At 41.4% G+C, this 21,478-nt stretch overlaps 1 protein-coding gene and 1 long non-coding RNA gene across 6 annotated transcripts in view; both read right to left on the bottom strand.

Annotated features, from left to right (window-relative positions):
* RBMS3 (RNA binding motif single stranded interacting protein 3) overlaps positions 1–21,478 on the bottom strand; it is a 704,594-nt gene that overhangs the window by 658,028 nt on the left and 25,088 nt on the right. The window lies entirely within an intron of this gene.
* On the bottom strand, positions 258–21,028 carry LOC135297525 (uncharacterized). The gene is made up of 3 exons (XR_010359494.1): positions 20,850–21,028; positions 2,645–2,682; positions 258–362 (listed from the first exon to the last, which is right to left on the bottom strand). It is a non-coding gene; the product is annotated as an uncharacterized LOC135297525 (long non-coding RNA).

Below are 21,478 nucleotides of genomic sequence, written 5' to 3'. Positions count from 1 at the left end.
TGCTGTACACCACATTTCACTTACAATAACAGTGCACACAGTAAAGTTCCCCTTTTCCCCAGAACATGACAATAGTGTATATTTTTCATAGAGTGTTACAATTTTTCAAGGTTTGGGGGTTTTTTTCCTTCTATTTTTAAAGGCTCAAACAAAGGAAAATATGTTTGAAAGGAAGGCTCTATGATGAGAGGGACACTGAAACCGGAGATACAAAACTTGTTTCTATGATACATTAAATATCCTACCATGGTCAAACAGACACACACAATAACATTTATATATGCAAAGGATCCACAACTGCAGGCCTTCTACCACCTCTAGAAGTTGCTTCAGCAGCAGATTTTGTAATCAGTCACAGGCACCTGTAAGACAAAAGAATAAGGAACAAGTGTTAACAGAGAGACACTTTTCCCATCCACAGCTTGCAGCTCATTAGAATTTGCAAGAATCTTTGAGATCAAGGGTGACTAATTCATCTCTTGGTCCTGCGCCATTCTGTGATCGGCACATGACTGGTATTTGATTTATCTGTGACCTAGGTGTACAGCAGGGGCAGCAGGGCTGCTCATGGAGACACCCAGAAGTACCCAAACCTACAAAAGATGGAGGAAGTGAAGCAGCATCACACCTGTCAACCTCCAATCAGCAAGACCACCCTCCATTTGGTGCACAAAGTGGGTGTTTTTACCCACCACGCAGCACTATGGTTTATGTCACTTGTGCTGCTAACAGCACGCTGGGGAAAGGTAAGACAGCAAACACGCATTTGTAATACACCACCCAGCTCATCAACAGGAACAGTAAAACCTTTAAAACAGACATAACAGCAAAAGCAATTAAGGAAACTCCTTCAGTTCAGAGCTACCTGGGGCGAGCACATGAACTGGCATACAAGCTGCCTGGAGGCCCTGGAGAGCAGTTGCTGAATTAGTGAGGATTGGAACAACTAATTGGTGATTGTTTATCAAATAATACACTAGCAATTCCACTGTGCTCTAAGAGGGAGGTAAGAATAAAGCCATTTCAGGTGCCACCACTGTGAACTTAGCATTTTTCTAAGATACATAAGACATATTCTTCAACTCTTTTAAGTGTCCATATGCAGACTAGACAGAAGCTGGCAGGAGGCACATTTATAAGTGCATTTATTTCAAGTGTCTCTGCTAGTTCAAAGGACTCAAACAAAAATCGTTGTCTAAAAAAAACCACAGATGTGGTTTGGAGAAGAGAAGGAGGACAACTTATCACTTTTGAGGTGGGAGGAAGGGATGGCAAATACGGTACTAATTAATATAAAACCTTCTCCTTCCTTGCTGCCCTGCTGTCCCCAAACACACAAAATGAAGAATCTACCCTGCTCGGCTCTCTCAATACTCTTGGCACGTACCTCCTTCTCTCTCCCCCTCGCACTCCCTCTCTCTCCATAAAGGGGCATGAAATGAGAAATTTTAGCAAGGTTTCTTTACAGAAGAGAGGCTTGGCTCCAAGCCCAGTATACATATGTGGGAGGGAGTCTTCAAAGAGAGACTCCCTCAGCGCTGCCCAAGCAAGCCGTACTTCTCACGGCCTGCAAGGGAGGTTTGCTGGGACTCGCTGGCTCAAGCCCCACCAGTCCCTCAGAGAAAATAAATGCCCAAGGAGGTAAAAACATCTGCATGATGACATAATTTTCCTTAGTTTGAACTCTAGGAAAAAAATGACCACATGTTGAGAGGAATGGTTAAAAAACCCCCCAAACCCAATCAAAAAGCAAGTCAAAAAAACTTGGGGTGTCACTGGATTTCCCTTTTACACAGCATGTCCAGTTGTATGAATTAGTCAATTTATACTAAGAATTATTTGTTGTCTTTAGCCTTGTACAGATGATTTCTTTTCAACAACTCCTCGCAGACTCTTGTAATGGTGTGTTGGTATAGTTACACAAGCATAGACAATTTACACTTACAGAAAGGCCATTTACAGGTATAGTTTAACATTTCCTTGAACAAACTGAGTTTTCAAAGAAAATATTCTTTTTTTTTCCCCCTGGTCTAACTTCATACATTCTAGGGATTCTGCTAGCATAGCAATGATGACAAAACTATAATAAATCCCTACCTGACACAGCTATGCCAGCAAGACTATAGCCTTCCTCTCAATTAGGTTGAAGTACTTCATATTTAAGCAACATTTATATCACAAGCTTTTCCTCTCACAGCACAGCGCATCCTCCCCAATCACCTGGCTTTGCATTGCTTCCTGCCCCTACTCTGGTAACCATGGATCTCCTAGACAACATTTACAGCATCAAGTGTGCAATTGCAGGCTCACCTAGAGCCATTTAAAAGGAGTTTATTTATGATTATTTAAAAAAATATTCCCTCCATCATACAGACAGACATTCTGCAATTTCTGATGAACTCTTATCCCCAGCTTACAGCCAATTCTGATCCACTCCTTGGTATTGTGGTAGTAAATGCTGTACCACACAACTGAAATGTATGTTTGCTTTAGTTGTGGCTCCATCCTGTTTTAAAATGCACAACATGAATTAAATGCATCTAGTTTCCTCAGCCATATTTTCACTTTGAACATATCAGGAGGTAAAAAAAGCAGACAGCTCTTAACTGATTCTTTTTTCTGTAATTAAGTGGGAGTTTCTTACCATGCCCAATGAAATTCAGAATGCTTCAGTGTAGATGCCTGAAAAAGAGAGAAAAGTGTTTAAAAGACAGTCTTTTGCTCAGTGAAAGTCTAACTCCACAAAAAAAAAAACAAAACAAAACAAAACAACTATTGCCATCATAATTCTATAGGTTGAGTTAAATAAATAAATACTTATCTTATTAATTGTTGCCTGGAATCCATTTGTGCTTGTATCTCTTGAGTTAGAGGCCATATTTTAAAAAGTGCACAGGAGATTTGAAATCTGAGGACAACCTAAAGCTTGATTCTAAGAAGGCTCAGTGCACCAGTACTTTCCCATGGCGTGGGTGAGGCAGGTTTAGTCATCAGGTGTGACAGAGAGCAGTCTGCTGCAATCCAACATTACATGGAGAGCCAACTAGAAAGCAACGTATTTAGCACATACACTGCACACATCACAATACCCTCAAAGAAAAGAAAATCGGGTGTTTCAGTACACAGGCTTTATTCGGGTCAGCTGCATTTCAGTCTCTCTGAAAAGCTACAGCAAGTGCCTGGATAGAAAGATGTTCACAATTTGGAGATTATAGCCAGACATCAACATCACTGTTATTCACGGGTGGATGACACACTAAGGTTCTATGTACACAGCTGTTAAGACAAAAAGACCCTTCAAAATCATTAAAATATCTTTGCAAATTAGGACTTCACCCTGAATCTGGTTTTGTCCATCTCAGACTTCTCTTTTTAAAAATCCTTCTGCCTTTCTCTTCTGCAAGAGTACTCACTGAAATCCTTCCACAAAAGCTCAAATTGCTTTTTAAGGCCAGGAGGCCTTGGCATGGGGTGGGTGCAGTTACACAGGAAGAGACAGATGGGATAGGCTCAGAGACTGAGGAAGTCAAGCATCCTATCACACTCACGACTTTCACTTTTTCTTCCTCAGGCAAATGCAAACAACCTCAGCTCCTTCCCCAGTCCCACTGTTCCAACCTCTGAGACTCCCCAGCTCCCAGCAATCTCTGGTGAGGTGATTCCCTGAGTCAGAACTATGTTTTTTTGTACAATAGGCTTTGGGAGAGTTTTCTTTAAGGGGTATGTCCAAACACCCCTGTTGACATGGGAATTCTTGACATCTATAATATCCCAGGGCAATTTCACAGCTACAGGAAGCCCTTTTTGGTAGCTTCAAAACTGTCACCTAACCATTCTCTCAAGGCTGCTTGGCTGACATGGTGTGAATTATCATGAAATGAATTATCATTTTCTATTTGCTTTATCCATGCCACTGGAGAGTTCATAGGCCTTTGTTTCTTCCTGCTCAGACAGATGCCCAAGTATTGTTTTGCACATGGGAGTCACTCCACATTTTTATCAATATTTCCTGTATCATCTCCCCTTCTTCTCCATACTTTCTAAAATGATAGAGCAAGGATACAATATTGAATTGTGCCATGCATTTATGCTGTAGCATAAAGACTTTTCTTTTTGTTCACAATTTTTTTACCAATCAGTCCCACTATTCAGGTTGGTTTGTTTCTTCTTCTCATTCCTATTGCACATTCAGCAAACATTTTCATACAATTATTATAAACCAAGCTTTCTTTCCAAACAGTAATTTACATTCCTTCACTGTGTATTTCAATTTAGAATTGTTTCTCTTCCTCTGCACTCTTCCATGTTCTGCCAGGTTGTCCTTCAGTCACTCTCTATGGTGAGGCTGTTCTGCAGTCCCATAGCACATCCTCACCTCAGCTACCCTGTTTGATCTGGCATCATCAGGAGGCTTTTTTGCCTCATTCTCCACCTCTTTCAAGACTATGCCAAGCAGCACCAGACTCAACAGCATGACCTCATTGGTCTTTCCATCCCTTCTCTAAAAGTTGGCCAGTTTCCCCTCACTTTCATTTCCTAAACTGAAATTATTATTGATCCACTTAAGGACTTTGCCTCTTAGCCCATGGTAGCTTGATATCATTGAAAGTTTTTGAAGGTGTATAAATAACAAAATAAACAAAACTTAGAAAATTTGTTTATGTGATTATAACAGAAGCACAAACATCCTGAAGCTCAAAAATCTTCTGTCCAAAATCTACTGTCCAACCCTTCTTTAAAGTAACCCTTACCCTTCACACACCAAGGTTTTAGCTTCTTCTTGAAACGACAGCATCCATTACACCCTGGAACAACTCCTCCCCAGCCACAGGAGTTACCCCATCTGTGGGGAATGTGTCACTCATCTCAAAGAGAGCTTTTCTCACTGTGCTTTCTTGAATCACAGGGAGCTGCTAACAAGAGAGCCAGTTCCAGACCCAGTTATAAGCTGCAAGTGCCCCATTGCTTCCAGGACCATTAAGCCAAGGTATGTAGTAGGAGACACCAGCTCTGGAGACATTTTTTCCCTTATAGTTCATCTGGAAAGACATTTTTTCCTCTTCTTTTGTATTTTGGAAAATCTGTAGCTCTTCTCTCCCACTCTCAGCCTTCTTGTGCACATGCATAGGTTGAACAATGATGCATGTTTCATGCTCACACAAACCCTCTGGCTTTGAATGTCATTCAAACAACACAATGCCACATATGGTTTCCCAGTGTTCAAGAGCAGTTCAGAAGTCCCAATTTAGACTCTGAGGCCCACCAAATAAAAAGGAATGTGATGCATATGTTCCCAGTTCTAGCTCAGCAAATATAGGCTAGAGGAAGAGAAAAACATCAAGCCTGGTAACTTAATATTACACTAGATGAATAAGTATAATTTTCTAAATAAAAATAATTGGCTCAAATATAATGCCAATAACCCTTCAGGGACTTGAGCTGGTGAGTACCATTGAGAATAATAAAAGAGGCAATTCTTACTGATGCATACACTTTAAGAACAAAAACACAGTGTGAGAATTTTAATTCCAATGATTTGGATAAAAGCTGGCTGTCCTGAATCAGCAAGCAAAGCACAAGAGCTACAGTGAAGTACAAAACCAAAAGAACTGTAACTTTTAGACAGCAATCCAACCTCAGCTAAGCACCATTCCAGGACTGCTAGGACAACACACTGAGTGAATCCTGAGCTACAACAAGTAGCTTCTTTAGGAATAGGATCCACCACAGGAAGTACAGGCCCTGGCACACCAGATCTGAAGTGGCTGGTGGTCCTCACAGGGCAGTGCTGTGGATGGAAAGGTGTCTGCTCAGGCCCTTTCCTGCACCAGAAGCAGTACATAATTGCTCCTCAGCGATGAAGAGTTGGAAAAAAAAAAAACCAAACTGAAAGAAACAGATACTGGTATTATTCGGATTCTGCCTTCTCCAGCAGATTTCTGCTCATTGCAGACTCAAAGCACAGAAGCAGGTGGTACTTTCTCCTCAGAGGAGACTACTCCAGACACTGGTCAACATTGCAATTAAAGGATGCACTTATTCATTACAAAGACCCTCTAGATTTCCCCAAGGCAACCAGTGAAATCCCTGACTACCTTTTTCAAGGATATAAACACTGTGGGAAGAAAGCAGTCAGCCCCTGCCATCCTGGCCAGGATGCACCTCCTGCAGCACACATTGCTTCCTTAAGACCCAGTGCAGCAGGGAGCAAGGAGTGGATTCAGCCCAGCTCATTCACCATTTAAAAATTAATGGCAAATGCAGCCTCTCTAGCTGCAGGTAAGGCACCCCAGAGACCTCTGAAAACTAATGTCAGCCCTCCAACTCCTGTTCCTATTACAGCACTAATCTTCAGGTTCATCCACACACTGGCAAATGCTTAAAGCAGCCTGTTAACTCTACCAAAGGACTGATTTTAACTCGGCTCACATACACAGAAAGGTAAATGCAACATGCCAACAAACACATTCTGCTATCAAAGAATGACTTAGAAGTATCAAATTTTTAATACCGCATACTTATTTACCGATGCCTGCCCTAGCAGGCATATGTAACCTAATACTGTATTTTACTGATATTGCAGATGGTACAACCAATCTCCTAAACTCTCAACACTCTCAATGGATTAATATGATGTGTGGAGCAGTTTTAGCTTACAAAGCACTACTTTAGTGTGTAGAGTTATTGATTTAACTTAGAAATTCTGCTATGTCGTGTATTTTTACTGATTTACTTTTACAGTAGTGTAAGAATATCATTTCTCCCCCCAAAAAAACTTTGACACACTTCCTTATCCAATACAAAATATTACTCCTAGTAGGATTTCGGGACAGGTGCTCAGTAATCAAAATTATGGGTTTTTTGAAATATTTTTTGTGTTGCAGGGCTCCTCCCACATTAGTAATATATTTTCTTTTTTTTTTTTTTTTAAATAAACCTGGCATACCCCCTAAACTTTCCAGAAATTCCTCAAAGAAACACCTGCAGTTATATATCAGTGTACCCTCTCCTCTCTTCCAGTCTCAAGCTGGGCAGATACTGATACAAAGGGAAAAATTCTCCCATCTGGAATACTTTCCAAAGGTACCAATACATTTTCCTTCTTCTCAGCCATAGCAGTCACTCAATCCTCTAGTCTCCTCTCCTTTTGAATGCTGCAGGAATTTCCCATGTGCCAGCCCCAGTCCCAGCTCACAATTCTAGCATGTATGGAAAGCTGCAGCTGAATAGTGCATACAAATGACAGCAATAAAATAATTTTGTGGCATCACTAAAAGCTTATTTGGAAAGCACATTTTAAAAACAAGACCAAACCTGAGAACCACTCAGGAATGTCAGTGGCATTCTCCTCCAGCTTTTCTTCATCAGCAGCTGTCTCTGCAGACACACAACTCCAACTCCTACCTTCTGCCCTGCACACCTCTTTCATCACTGTATCACAAGAGTCTTTTCTTCTGTTAACTATTCTGTGTTTAAATCCTCCTTTACTCTGCTATGTTAATCAGTAACAGCCCCCACTACCTCTATGTTTCATTCCTCTGCTAATCAATGTGATATTGAAAGTGCTTCAATTTTACCTTATGATCACTTCACATGGCAAAAACCACCATCAAAAAAGCAGTCTAAAGTCTAGCTCTATAAATACACTTTCCCACATTTTGTTGGCACAGGTAGACTTACATCAATAATTAAATATGCCAAAAGGCTCACCTAGTCTGTATCTTGAGATACCCCAACTCAACACATTTTTGTACATGCAGTGAATTATAGTCTTTGACTGTATTCATCAAATTTCTCCATATCAGCCCATGTCCAGTAGCCAGTGACATGGCATGCGACTTTAGTAAGGGCTTGGACTTACAAATAGCTGCTGCACATCTGTTGATTCACATCAAGCAGTTACATGTATGTTTTTCTCTGGCTTATAGCAAATGCAGGATAACTCACAATAGCTTCAAAAAACTCTTGCCTCATAGAAAGAATGCCACATGGTTCTATCCCACTTCAACACAAGGAAATTGCCACAGAAAAGATTTACACATTAAAGCATCACCTTAGTCTCAGATACTTTACCTTGATTTACAGTGGTTCCATACCTTCACACTTTAAGATAATGTTATCATAGTATCTGGATGCTACCAAATTCTCCTTATGTTAAAAAATATATTTAAGTTTATATCTAAACTTCTGTTATGGTAAATAAAGCCCTGTAATTTCAGAAGGCACATAGATCATAGACAAATGGGTCTAGCAACCAAAATCTTCTCTCTCACACAATGATAAATTGTGCCATTCCAGCAGCTATTTAGACCTCACTGCCTGAACTCATGCTGACCTGAAACATACCCATTCCTTCATTACCCCCAGCTTGGTGTCATGTGCAGCATCAAACAACTTATCTTCTTCCTGCTTACAACACCTCCAGCAATAGCAATCTTTTCAAAGTTAAAGAAAAAAAAAAGAAAAAAGGCCAAAAAAAGCAAACTATTTAAAATAAACTGATGCTTATGATGCTTATGAAGTTAAAACAGAACAGCACACCCGACTCTGCGCTGTATTTTTCAGCAGCAGAATATCCTGCGGTGGCCTCAGCCAGCTGGGCTCTGTGACCCTTGGATTGATCCCTTGAGTGTGTTCCCATTTTATCAAGCAATGAACACTCCAGCCCCAAAGCCAGCAAGAAGTTTGTCACTGACTTCAGCTGAGAACAGGAACCGGCTCAATCATAAGAAACCTTGAGCTAAATAAAGCGGCAAGAAAAGGCACAGGAGGGAGGTGGGGGGTGTCAGCTCAGAGTGCTGTGGGGCACAGCTCTGCTTGTTACCAAGGTTACTTCCCCACATAAGATTTCATTTTCAATCACCAATAAATCTGCAAAAGTTTGACCCCCTCAAGTGGGAAACTGGGGTTGAAATGCATTAAATATGTGCTGCAGCCTGATTTGGGGGGGTGGAGAAGCTTTCCAGACATACTATTGTAGGCAGTTTTGAGAAAGAGGTTACAGGGAAATGTGTGGATGTGGAAAGCTCTTTTCCAGTAAAGACTCGCCACCATGGCCCTGCTTTGGGTCTGACAATAAGATGTCACAGATCAAAAATTTACTGATTGTGTCAGGCATGTGTCTAAACAAAAACCTGCCCGAATTTGAACAGGTTGTAAGTCCTCAAACAGAATGGAAAAGAAAAACATCAGTCAAAAAAGAGTCAATAAAGATACATTCAATTTTTAGCTGCTTTAGCCAATAAGCTGCTTAGGCAATTTCAGCCATTCCCTCAAGGCTCCCAAGCCAGCAGGTTTGCTCCAAGCTGGGGCTGAGCAGGACTTTCCCTAAAACTGCAATTCCAGTGTGGTGAATGTTGTTCTGCATAAAAGCATGGATACCCTCTTCCTCCACCAGTGTCCCCCCAGCCAACACCTCATCTGCTCCAGTGAACATGGAAGAGAAAGTTTTCAGAACCAAACATAATAGGGACAAAAGTGTCACGTTTGCAATATTTAGGGAGAAATAGAGGGGAAAAAAGTATGTAGATAGGGAAATTTTTCTCCCTAAACTCTTAATGACTGGCCTGGAGAGGCTGAAATTACAATAGATGAGAAATGGGATCTGAAAGTCATGGAAATGGAGATCATTCATGAGTATGGCACTGAAATCTGGCTAAAAAAAACATGACAAAGGTGTGGCAATGTGGTTTGAGGCTCAGCTCTGTTGATCTTGAATGCAGACAAAATGCTGAGACTATGTCCAAGAGGTACCAACTGGCTGAAGAATCTTTGGAAAGGAGTTCAGGCTTGAGGTTCAGTGGGAACAAACCAACATGGCAGAAAATACCAAAGTCCACGCAGGGACGGACCAGAGGAAGATCCTTGATCAGGGTAATTTTTGTGGCTGAGACAAAAGCTAATATTTCTGTCAAATATCTGTGAAGTGAATCATAAATTAGATTGCTGCTGCTTCACGCCAGACTGTGGGAAAGATGCTTGGTGGCCACCAGTTATTCCATTAGTGGCCCTGCTCGATGTGGTGGACAGGAAGAGACCTCTGTCCAACAACTCACAGAGGTGCACATTTTACACCCTACAATTAATTTGGGGTTTGCAAAAAGTGAGTGGGCAGGGAGCAACTTCTTCCCCTGTGTCTCTCATATTCCCTGGTCATAAAAATGTAGTTTTATTTTAAAAGGCTTGATTCTGTTACCTATAGCTGAATCCATTCCTGTGGTGCCTCAGCCTGTACTTATCTACACACCTCTATTTTTTGAAGCTCAATGAGAGTTAGGAAATTGTGTTTTGAAATGTGCACCTTGTCATTGCATAAAGACCTTATACTGTGGAGGAAACCAGAAAAGGGATATTTTTCATGCTTGAGAAATAGTTACGGCCATATTGAGGAGTACAGCCTCCTTCTCCTCAAAGAGTGTTTTAATCCTAATATCATACAAGAGGATAACTTTTGTACTACAGTAAAATCTGATCTGAGCAGCCTCATTGACTTAGGACAGCCTTCCTTCTCATGAACAAGCACAGACAGTATTCTTCTGGGATCTTTTCCTGAATTTACTTAAAACATGATTATTTCAAGTTTTATGTGCCACTTTTTGTTAGAGAAAACAACTCAGAGAAACTTTGCTAAATAAAATCTGTAAGCATCACTACAGACGGGAAAAACAGAGCCACTAGAGAACTGTACTTGCTCCAACTCCCTATGCAATCCAGGAGGTGATTTGGAAGAGAAGACATAACTTCCTACCACACAAGCCTCCACTGTGGCAACCCAAAAAAAAAACCAGATCCGAGATTATTTAACTCATGGTGACATTTGCCTTTCAGTAAAAAGGCTGAAAAATATCTTGATCAGTGCCATAGCTCATGAACTCACACAAAACTTTCCAGTTCAAAGCACACAATAAATCTGGCATATGGCATGTATCACCTGCCACTCTGAGAACTACCAGGTCACTTGTTCCCTGGAAGGATCACTTCATTCAAATCCTGGTGATGTTTCTTTCCCAGTGCTACACTGACTGCATGGCTGACAAAGGAAAGGACAGGTCTTGCTAAACTTGCAGCATCTCAGAAGTTTCATCACCTCCAAGGAACCTTCTTGCACTTCCATTACTACTCCTTCCCCCTTCAAATGCTGCTTCTTGATGTTTGCTGTTCACCACAGATGTGCTGTTTTCTGTGCAGAGGTTGGGCCTGCACAAGCCATTTAGCCTGGCAGTTAGAAGAAAAATGTTAGAATGTCTTTTACAGAAGAACAAACATTGACTCACGTTAGGGAATGTCACTTGTGTGATGTGCTATTTTGCAAGACCACCATGGTTGCACTGCCTCACTCTGATCAGCCACATTAATATTTCAATACTGGACGACAACAGTTGAAGATTAATTCCAGTAAGTTATTCATGCCTGGAGGTTTAAATTTTCAAGCAGAAGCATGTGGACTGGTCTATGGCATATCAGCATATCCCCAAGGAAAGTGTGGTGGGAAGTCACCCAGCCCCAAGAGGATCAGAGTAGCTTGTACCTTTGCAAAATAATCCCTCTTCCTGCTTCTCTGTATCCAGGACACTTCACCATCAAAGATGATGTGCCAAGGGCCTTTTCTTGCTGCCAGCCAGCACTGCCAGACAGTATGCTTACAAAAGGTGTGGACATACGCAGCCCTTTATCCCCATTGGAGGAAGACACATCATTTATTTAGCCAGGAAGCAAAAAAGGCCATTCTCAGACAAGCGAGACAATGTGTTTGTGTACTGATCAAGTCAGGACCTGTTTAGCCCTCAGCATTTATTTCAGTTCCATACTCCTTACATAAGAGTCTTCAAGCAAGAGAGACTTTGAGAACATGACAGTGTGAGAAGACATCCTGTCAAAACATAAGTGTGAGGGCCTATGTGGTGAGGAGCCTCTCAAGAATGCTTTCTGCCACAAGAACAAACCAAATCCCTGGATCATTCCTGACACACACAGAGCATGAAGCTGAAGTCCAGGAGCATTACTGCAAAGCCAGGGCAGAGGGGTTCAGCCAGCCAGCACCCAACCCTCTGCAGGAGGAGATCCAAGGAGTGCCTGCATCCCACTGCTAGTTTGCACCTAGGGTTTGGGGAATATAAACAGCAGTTTATTTGAGAGGTTAAACAGGTTATTTGAGATATTATATATTTTTTTCCTTAAGACATCATAATACACACTTTTTCTTCTACCATGTTTTTTTTTTTTTTTAAATAAGGAAGGAGAAGCAGCCTACTTCTCAGGTGGGCCCAGCAATCCCAGCTCAACCCCAGGAACATCGAAGGGAGTGCCTTCAGCATGCAAAATTCCACTGAAGACAGGACTACAAGATATTAATTGTCAATCCCCACCTTTGTAATGGGAGTTCAGAACCACCAAAAATAAAGTCTCTAGTATAAAATTCAATACTACCAAATCACTACACAGAAGCCACCAAGACATCAGGTCTTAAACACATGAATCCAGTCATTACTGCCTTCTTGAAACTCCCTGCCAGACACCTCCATGTAGCAAGTAACAAATGTCGTGGTTTGGCCCGGAAATGTGTTTTTGGAAAGGTCTAAGTCGGGCCAATCAGGGGCCAAATTCAAAATTGGCATTTAAGGTGGCCACTAAGGGTTTGGATACGCCTCTGAGAACACACGGGGGTTAAAAGCAGGAGATTCCCAGAGAACTTCCTCTTTGGGAATCCGGCGTTGGTGAGTAAGGTCTGGCCTCTCCCCTGCCCAGCTGCGTCTGGGTGGGGGAGGGGGAGGCCATGATGGGGAGGAGGCCGGGAGCCCCAAAAGGTGCAGAGGTGGAGGAGAACATGCAGGGGTTGATGAGAATTGAGATGTCTGGGCAGCCCCCCCGGAGAGAGAGACAGAAATTGCGCTGGCAACTCAGCCGGCCAGAAGCGGGGATGCGTCGAGAGAAGGTGCCCGGCAGATGTGGGAGTCCTTGGGCAGGCAGAGTTGAAGATTTTAACCCCTTTGTAGACTAATAGAAACCTTACAAATACTGAATCCTCCTGAATCAGGATGAGGTGAGAGAGAGATGAGAGATGGGCAAGCGTGAGGAAAGCTGGAAGAGAGAAGAATCCTGAGTGGAAGAGATGATGGAGTGGCCTTGGGCTGGACTCTTTCTTGTATAGCCATGGACAGACCCGTGTTTTTTCCCTGTGACCCAGAGACTGTATTTAGGGGGAGGCAACACCCGGGAGTCAAGAGTGAAGCAGCGGCGTGAACAGAGACGGCTGAGGGGGGTGTGGGATGCCCTCTGTCTCCACGGAGAGGAAGATCTCTGTTCATGAGGCCCCTCGGCCCCAGGGGGTGAAATTTGGGGGGGACTGGTGTCCCAAGAGTTGAGAGACTGCTGCTTCTGGAAGTGGGTGGAGCATCTTTAAAAGGGGAGCCCTAAAGGCAGTCCTGGCCCGTGTCCAGTGGTGAGAGCACTGGACATGGGGGGGAGAAGTCACGAGGGCCGATGTTCTTTGGGTGGGGCCATGGATGACGCAGAAGCACAGGAGGTTTCAATTGTGCTTCCGGGGGAGGCCCATGAGGCAAGGGGGGACTCCTCTCTCCCTGATGGATTTGAGGGTTGATAATTTGAGGGGTGGTGAATCTGTGGAGAAAAGGGAGGGGGAGGAGGAAGGTATTTGGAAGGTTTTCATTCTTAGTTTAGTATGTGTTCCTTTCTAGATTTGTAATAAATAAAGTGTTATGTTTTTTTCCCTCCATCCCCGAATGAGAGCCTGCTTTGTTCTGTTCCCGGGTCACATCTCACAGCCACCATTTTGAAAATATACCCTTCATGGGGGCCCTGGCATTGTGCCAGGGTCAAACCATGACAACAAAACACAAACATTTTGGCTAGATATTAATTAAGAGACATGCAAAGGAGTACAAATTGAATTCTTCAATATACTGAACACTATTTTAACAAATGAACCCATGTTTATACCAGGCAGAAGTTCAGACAAAAATCATCTTGAAACATGACTTTCAGCTTCCACATAGGAACAAACTACAATAAAACATTTATTAAATATAGCTGCAATTTCTCTACTGATTGGTACTGAAAATCCAAAGATTTTTAAAATAAACAACAAGAGTGTGAGAAGTTTTCTTGGGCTAAATATAAACAGTAAAAAACATTGATCTTTTAGGCTTTTTGAGGGACAAAAAAATTCAAATTTAAAGTCCTCTCCTTCTCTCCCCTTCTATGACCTGGGCAGAGACAGGAGACATTTATAATGATGTGCAGCAAAGTAAATTTTTCCACTGCTTTGCAATCATGTACCTCCATAAAACAGACAGAATGCTGCCAGTGGAAAGACAGAGAATTTCTGGTGTGTGCCTTTCATCCTGCTATTTACAGCAGTATGGGCATGAAACAGGCTCACACAGCTCTCATGGATCATTACAAAAGTCCAGGTCAAGAAAGATCGGGCTCCTTGTCTAAACTGTCAGCTGTGACCCTCATGCAGATACCCTGCCTCTAAAACACACAGCACTGCTCTGGCAAAGGACTGCTGGAAGTGATTCTGTGCTGCTGTCTGCTGAGATTACACAGACCACTCCAAAGATTTCCACCCCTTCCACATCTATTAGGCAGCCTCTGAAATTCAGTGCTACCAATTATCCATATTGTAATGCAGCATGTTTTATGCAGCTACAAGTTACTCATGATCCCAAATACCTCGAGGAACTGAGAAAAGAAACAAACAAACAAACAAACAAATGGGGGGGGGGGGGGGGGGGGCTAGCCAAAAAAGAAAAAGGGAAAAATGCAAACAACAAGCTAGAAAATCATCTTCACCTTAAGCAAGCCATGTTAGAGGCTCTATTTTAAAAGCAGCAAGCTCAGGATTTCAGCCTGAGATACAGACAGTGTTGAGACAAGAGGTTTACTCCAAATTCAATATAACTAGTATTTACCAGAGGAGGGAAAATGTTCAGAATATAGAGCAGGTCAAGTAAAAGGATTGTGCAAAATTGAAAACACCTGCAAGGTGGGGCACATATGGTAGATGCGCTGACTATATAGGAGTAGACAGGAAGAAAAAGGGGCTTGTATTCTGGATGGAAAAGAGCTGTCTACTGCCATGAGCCAGCATCTGAAACTGTTCAAAACCATTACAGCCACATTCCCAAGCAAACACTTGGGAGCACTTGTGCTGTGCTTAATCCTCACAGCTTCACAGAGAACAGCATGGGAACTTACAAGACAGGGGCCAGTGCTTTCCCATTTTATCTCAGTCCTTCCCAAAGAGCAAAGGGAATGTTCAGGTGTAAGCAAGCATTTGCAGAAGTGTTGCTGCCATCCTGCTCAGGCTTCCTTCAACCCAAATTCTAGCAGAGCACAGACACAAGCACTCTGAGCAGATTGTGAGTAAAATACTGGGATGGGGAGGAAAGGGAAGGAGGCAAGAAACCACCCCCCATGTATCTAAACGACAAGGGATAAGACAGTGAATTAACATAGCTGGGGTTATTTTCCCTTCAACTTTTGCATAAGAATAATTAAGAATTAAATAGATAGGAAAAATTCTAAAAGAACAGTTGAAAATATATGGTTTTACAGCCTGTCATAGCATTTTTTTCTTAAAATAAAATTTATTTTAGTAAAATATTAAATATTAGCTATAATAAGCTATTGATAAAACAGCGTGTTAAATATTAGCTAAAAAGCTCTCTAAGTGTTGCTCCAGAGTCACACCCAAGAGACATTGAGAACTGGCTGTGACAACTCTGTTGCTTCCAAAGGGGCAGGAGCAGGGAAGACAGCAGTAACTCACCAGCAGTAGCTTTCAACATTACTCATTTCTTCCAAGCAACAACCTCAAGAAGAAAACTTAGCTCCATTCCTCCATACTGTTCCTCTCCCCCACTCCCCCAAATGCAGTCCCCTAGCAAGTTTAGGTTCTGATCCTAGCTGTCCATAAGTCTTGTAATAGTCAATAAAAGCATGAGTTAATAAATAGATAATTAGATCTAAGTATTTTCATGATCCAGTCTGCCTTGGCTCTTGCTTCATTAACCCATGCACAAATGGCCCTCAAGCACAGGTGATTAACACTGCCAAAAGCCAGACATCCCACTTCTGTATTTCACAGCAGTCGAGTATCTGAGGATGCAGCACACCCTTGCACATTAACTGAAGCTCCTACTCATCAGGAGCCCAAAGGAGCAGTACTATTGCAAATGTCATTTCATTAGTCTGTGACTCAAGGAGAAGAGCCTTATTTATTATTAAAGCAAAAACTCTCATTAAACTGTATTTTTCAGTAAACCTGGGACTAGCTGATCTCTACAACTCTTTAGCTTGTTCTGGTACAGTCTTAAGCAGCACACTAAATACAGTGTTTCACAAAGCTAGTTGGAAAGAGGTTGCAGAGCCTTTTTACCTCATTCACATTTTAGCTTGAATAATGAAGATGGACGTAGAAACATTTAACAGAAAAGAAAACTAAGACTTTCCCCCTTCCTCAAATTCTTGCAGAGCTTCACTTTGGGGGGCAATTCAGCCTCCTTTCAGAGCTGCTTTTAGAGACTGTCTTAAAACAGGTAACATTTAAGATTTGGAAAGTGAGAGGTCACATAATGCAATTACTTCAGATAATCAGATCTGCAGAGTTACTGAGACATCAGCAATGTTCGTCACTGCCTCACAGGAGCTTAAAGCACATAAACAAAATCAATTCCAAGTCCAGAATCCCAAACAAATAAATCTGTTACCCAAACAGATGAGAAAGAGGGAAGCAGTTTCTCCCGAAGCCACTCAGATTTAGATCAATAGAACAGAGTAACCCACTGTTTCCAACCACTTTAGAAACTTAAAGGCAAAACATAAATTGACATCATAATGTCATCTTAACAAACACAACCAACATCAGTATCACAGTCTAAGGCTACCTATCACTACCTACACCTTTGAATTTATTTTTAAACAGGGAAACAAAATATGAAGATGTTTGTCTTTGAAATTAATTGCTGAGTCAATATTCACCAACAAGTAAGTCAGGACAAGAACACTTCCACACATGGTCCTCCTCCATGAGGTTCCAGCAAACTTTCTGCAGAAATCAGTTAAGAGTTGTGTCTGTATAAGAAAGAGTTCAGCCGGGTACTGTGAGAATTATAGAGCACAACACCTCTTCTATTAGAAATAAATTATCTCATTTATATTTCAGTTCTGTGGAACAAGCCACTCTCAACAGGGCAGTTTGCTAGAGTTACTGAAAATGTACAGAAGTTGTAATTTTCATCATAAATGCACATTATGTTCTCATCAGAGAAATGAAAGGATAAACAGGCATAGTACAGAAACTGCTTTTCTCGGAGGTCTCTCCAAATCTTCATGAACACAGTCTCTTCCTATCTTGCAGTGTATTGTTGCACAGTTAAATATCACAAGAAGTCTCGTTAGTTGAATGGAAATAAGTACAGAAAATATTGTATTTTTCATTGACCCTTTGGAATGAATAACACCATACAGATGGAAATGATACCCAAATATCTAAAGCTGTAAATAATTTAACTCTACAAGCTCTAAATACATTCCAATAACTACAGAATGTACTGGTTCCTCTCTTTTATTTAGAGTTTCATTTCTTTGAATTGTATACTCCTTAAAGTAAGAACCTGGTGGATCAGAAGACAGAAAGACAAACTCTTGTGTAGGTGCTGCAGCGCACTGAAATAACATTTCTAATTTTTTTCTCTTTTAGCAAAGACTGCAATCAGGGCTGGGTCAAAGTCTGCTTAGAGGATGGGGACATGGGTTTTACTGCATGCCTTTTGTACTCACTGTGATCTTAATATTGCTCATGAGAAATTCAAGTAGTGTTGGCAAATAACTATGGCTCAGTGAAACAGCCAACACCCACTCAAATATTAAAAGACCTTGAAATACACTCTTCACAAGTTATTTCTACAGTGGCAATCACATGTTTATGGGGTGTTAGTACTTACAACAAACAGAGTCCTTATTTTAAGCTTTTAGGTAGGGAAGTAACATTAACCCAGAGCTTTCATTTCCGAGGAGACAGATGCAATCATTAAGTTGAAAGCTATTCTGAAGAAGATTTCTCTTCAGCATTTCTAACTGGGCTTGCATGACTTTATACAGAGCAATCATGTGAGCCAAAAAGAGAACCCTTCCATGTCACTATCACTTTCTTTCTGGCTTTAAGACTATTAGCATTATTGTTTTCATGACAGAAGAGCTTCAGGATAACAGAGCATCCCAGGAGAGCCTACAGCTCTTTAGTGAGCATTCCCAAAGTAGGGCGAGAGATGGTTTTGCACGACGTCAAGATCTGGGTCAATGCCAAACATAACCCAGACCAAGTCTCTGGGATATCCAGTGGTGGGATTTCAACAAGCACTGTTTCCTTCTTTCTTCTCTTCCCATCTTCTGGGTTTTTTTAGAAAACCTCAAGATGAAGTGGGGCTACATCAGTTGACCAAAAATGATATCTGTAAAATGCTTTCTTCCAAGTTTCCCAGAAAGGGGGAAAAAAAAAAAAACCCACACAGAAGAAACTCCTCTCCCAAACCCCCCTTCCTGATACCCCAAAAGAGACAGAGGGCTAAAACAGCATTATCCACTGAAACAGCTTTCATTATACATTGAAACATATTCAGATAATTTTCAAGATGATGTCAATGGTAAAAAATGGAATAGCTTGATGATGAACTTCCCTTAGATTCAAAATTTTATGTGTAAACAGAGAGTATGAATTTAGCAGTTCTACCCACCTTATAAGCACATTACTGTCAAAGGAAATCCTCACCTCAAGTGAGTACTTTTTTTACATTTTTTTTTATAGACCCTGCCTGAGAACTGGGGCAGCTCAAGAAGGACACCTAACAGCAGCACACAGATTCTTGAGTTCCACACTGTTATCGTCCCTAACCACTCACTGAAAGATGCCTTGCAGCAGAGAGAGAAGTCTGCAGCCTACAGAGCAAGGAAAGAGTCAAAATGATTTTGCTCATTCGCCACCCCCCTCCCTTATCATCATGCAGGAGGAGGAGGGCGATCTATTGATACTGGGTGTAAAGACAGCTGCTCTTCTGATCCAGCGTGGCTTTTGTTAGCAGCAGCAGAGCTGGTGAAAGAGAACAAACGCTCTCCCATACATGCATTGTTAGGGCAGGAGACAAAAGAATACCTGTTTTGAATCACTGAGGACTATTACTGTAACAAAGTACAAGATAACATTTCGCCAGAGGATACAAGAGATTCTGAGAGGAGCAACAATGAAACCAGACAACCTTTCTGTCATCTTATCAAAAACTGCTTGGGGTACTTACTGAACAGTGGGGGGGGCAATAATAGCAAATAGAGAGCAAACACAGTTAATCTTTGCACAAAGGCTTTTTGATAAGTAATAAAATAGAGTTAAGAGAGGCGTGCTGGCCTTTGCCAACTCACATTGCTTAGAAGAAAGGATATAAGACAGGCCTAAACAATTTTAAAATAAACAAATCCATACACAACAGGGGAATGTTGCATGAATGAATTTTCTCATTCTCCTTTTTCAAGCAATTCAAGAAGCAATCAAAGCACTCCAAGGTTTGCTATGCTTTTACATACTTTTTTTGACACATTGCTTTACAGAACCTTCACAACAGCCCACTATCAGTAGCTTTGGTGTCACTGTATGGTATGTAAATGGAATAGGCAGATCTTTGACATAAAAATAATAATCTCTGCTAAAATTACAGTACTACAGTGTATCATAGCATCAGAACTATGGAAATATTAATACATGGATCTTTGACAATACAATGTAAGATGTCACTTTGAGCAGTTATTATGCTAATAACGGACACTTATTATAAAACAACATGAAAGAGGTAAGCTATGTGGGTGTAGAAAGGGATATTTAGTATTCAGAAAATGTATTTAAAAGGGAAAAAAAGCAAGTGCTTCATACAGCATCTAATCCCACATTAGGCAGATGAGGAGTTCCCTGGCAGATGGGTGTCAGGATACCCTGGGACTTGGATGAAGCAGCACATTATCTCTCAAGGGAGCACACATGCCAATATAATTTACAGCATCCTTCGAGCTTCTTTTTGTTATGCAGCGGGCCAAAATGGGACCAAAATAATGAAGGAGGGGGGAAAAGTGGCACTAGAGCTTTGAGGATTAACTAGAAAAATTGCTCATCAAGTCCAGCCAGATTTCAAGAGAACATATTCTGCCCCATGCTCAATGACTTCAAAATAAAATAAAATAAATTCCAATACTAAAGAAAGAAAGAAACCACAATGAGGAAAATGTCTCATACCAAATTCCCTATACAAAGCAAGCAACATGCCAGCATCATGACTGGTTCCATTCAAGCTACAAGAAAGTGTCCATTTACATTAAAAAAAAATACTAAGACTATTAAATGTTGCATTTAAAGCCAAAAGAAATATTTACAAAAAGTTTGTAATATAAGGAGGAATCCAAGGAAAGAGAGTCTCTGTTTGCCTGATGGCTAAAGAGTAAATTTGTCTAGGGTTTTTCTAGTCGGGAAAGGAGCAATTTATAGATATTCTACATAAATTCTCACCTGGGCTTTTTTACTCTGCACTAAGACCCTATTTTCCACCTAATCTGAACTACAGAGTCACTCTGGTGGCAGAATCAGCCACTTGGCACAGGGCTACTGCACTCTAAATTCAAACCTTAGCCATGCTTTACAAAAACTTCTATACCACCAAAGCCAGCTGAAGCCATTCTCATCCTTACAAATACATTCCTCAGCCCTGAAACAAATACAAATGCCACGTTTGTGAAGACAGAGCAGAAGATGCAACACTTCAGACAACAGCCATAAATAAAATTCTTACATGCACAAACATAATCCATTTCCAGCAGGAATGTTGGTGCTTATGCTGCAGCAGTTGGAAATACCTGTCTTTCAACATTAAGCCTTGCGAGGATAATGCTCAGCTGCAATCTAAACCGGGGTGATTGCAGCAGAACAACCAGAAGCTGTGTGATTACTTATTGCAGCTCCCAGTCAGGGAGAGGGAAATCTGTCACGTGCATGTACAAGGAACCCCTTGTAACAAAATAACACAGGGAATTATTTGGATTTTGCTTACAGTTGCAAGGATTTCCTCATGCATCTCCAGGACAACTGCACTGACCATGGACTAGATCACAGATCCTTCTTTTAATTACTTGGCAATTTCCTGGGCCAAGTTTATTCAAACGCCCAGCCATGCACCACCTATCCTCCCCCACTCTTTCAGATTCCTACAACTTTTCCAGGTTATGTGCAGGCTTCCTGATAACTTTATGGCCTTGTACATGGTTTAGTTACCTTCTGTGGTGGAGAGAAAGCAATGGCCACCTGCAAAAGCTATCAACAAGAACCTGAGAGTCTGCAAACTAAAAGTTACTGCTTTACTAGCATGACAGCAATAGACAGCTGTGACCAGCCACTGCTGTGTTCAAATCCCTGATAGCTCCC

Source organism: Passer domesticus, chromosome 1 (genome assembly GCF_036417665.1).
Source record: "Passer domesticus isolate bPasDom1 chromosome 1, bPasDom1.hap1, whole genome shotgun sequence".
Taxonomy (NCBI): Eukaryota; Metazoa; Chordata; class Aves; order Passeriformes; family Passeridae; genus Passer; species Passer domesticus.
This window is presented reverse-complemented; position numbering and strand designations above follow the sequence as displayed.